Source organism: Tupaia chinensis, unplaced genomic scaffold (assembly GCF_000334495.1).
Source record: "Tupaia chinensis unplaced genomic scaffold, TupChi_1.0 Scaffold000082_1, whole genome shotgun sequence".
NCBI lineage: Eukaryota > Metazoa > Chordata > Mammalia > Scandentia > Tupaiidae > Tupaia > Tupaia belangeri.
The window spans coordinates 1,880,926-1,882,758 of NW_006159543.1; the positions used below are offsets into that span (position 1 = coordinate 1,880,926).

The 1,833-nt window shown below is 33.8% G+C and overlaps 1 protein-coding gene across 1 annotated transcript in view; it reads left to right on the plus strand.

Annotated features, from left to right (window-relative positions):
- The window catches only part of LOC102491095 (eukaryotic translation initiation factor 4 gamma 2-like), a 137,767-nt gene that overhangs the window by 14,652 nt on the left and 121,282 nt on the right, over nt 1–1,833 (plus strand).

A 1,833-nucleotide genomic window follows, 5' to 3' on the forward strand; every position in this document is an offset into this window, starting at 1 on the left:
TCCCTTTCTCAGCTTTCACAAGCTTCTTGAAAAGTGTTCCACACTAACGCTCCACAATTTTTTCCTTCTTTTCATTCTGTCTTCAAACCATTATAAGCTGCTCTTACTCCTATACCACTATTGAAATTCTCTTGCAAAGGGCACTAATGACCTTTCAGTTGCCAGAGCCAAAGGTCTGTTTTTATGTTCTAATCTTATTTAATCACCTTGAGTGAATTTAGTATTTTTGAAGATTCCCTTCTTGAATCTCTCCTCTACTTTGGCTCCTGAGATGCTACATTTAATCCACCTCTTTGAGGGTTCCTTCTCAGGATCCTTTGCTAACTTCTATTTCTCTGTCTATACTTTTAAAGGCAGTTTTTCCTAAAGCATCATGCTTTGACCTCCTATCTTCTTAGTCTACACAATATCCCCGAGCATTTTAACTTATCTTCATTTATCACCCATAAAATAATTATATCTCTATCCCCAGCCTGCTTTCACTTGTTTATTTCAAATCCTTAGTGGTCTTCTCCAGTTAGACATTCTAGATACCTCAAAGATAACCTATTAAGAAATGAACTCATTTTACCCCAACCCTATTTTTATTCCAATATTTCTTATCTCAAGAGTATAGCAACATTAAACAAGTAGTTATTCCATTGACCTAAGTTTTCTGTTAGACATTTCTTACTTCTCCAATTTCCTCCAATAAGTGCCAATCATAGGCTTGTTTGCCCTTGGCTACCTACCACACCCTTCCCTAGTCTGCTGGGTTTTTTAATTAATTGATTAATTTTTAAATTTAAATTTATTTATTTACATTCATTTACTGTACAGCATTACAGCATACAAAATGAGATTTTCCATCCAGAGTACACTGTATATTGGCTCAATCAAGCACATCAATATACATATTATTGCCAACAAATAATTTTCCATTTTTCATTTCCTGTACGTTTTGCTTTTATTTCCTCATCCTTGATTCCCTATCTCTTACCCTCAATCTCCCACTCTCCTCACAAACTGTCTCTGGTATCTATATTTGCTTTCTATACTGTTTTTCCCCCACATTTTATTGAATCACTAAAGATCTTAATTAATCTAAATATTTTCATAGCAAACACAGCTGATATATACATTTCCATAAATACAAGTCTAACTTTAGGCATCCTATAAAGTAGCACCTAGCTGGGGCTATATATCTTACTGCAGTCATCAAATAGATATGTTTTTTTTTTCCTGAAACTTTTTTTAACTTAATTTACATTCTTTCCTTAAACACCATCACAGCATACAAAATGTGATTTCCCATCCAGAAAATACTGCATAGTGACCTAATCATGCATATTATTATAAAAAAGTTCCCATTTCTAGTTCCTAGAATTTTTTTACCCCTATTTCTGACCCTCTGTCCTTTCCCACCCTCTTCTCACACTATCTCTGGTGTCCACAATATACTTTCATTCTTTTCCCACCCACATTGTATTGATCACACAATTTCTTAACCTAACTACTTTCAATAGTAAGTTCACTTGGTACTATTAAGAAAACCAGTTTTAACTTAAATCAAAGAAATGCTAAGGAACTTTGTTTAAAGTCAGGAAACAGGTTAGGATTCTGTTCAAATGGTAAATACATGAACCTATCCATCTCTCAAGACAGGACACAAATCCTTACAACCAGATAACAAAGTCTACAAGAAAATCAGCAATATTTTAGTCAAAAGTCATAAAATTATACTTCACCAATTCATTCTCATGTACTTTATCTTCTGTTGTGGTTCAATTTTCCTGATTAAATTCTGGGATATAATATTCAACTCCAGATTTGTCCCTACGATTAAGTTGGCCA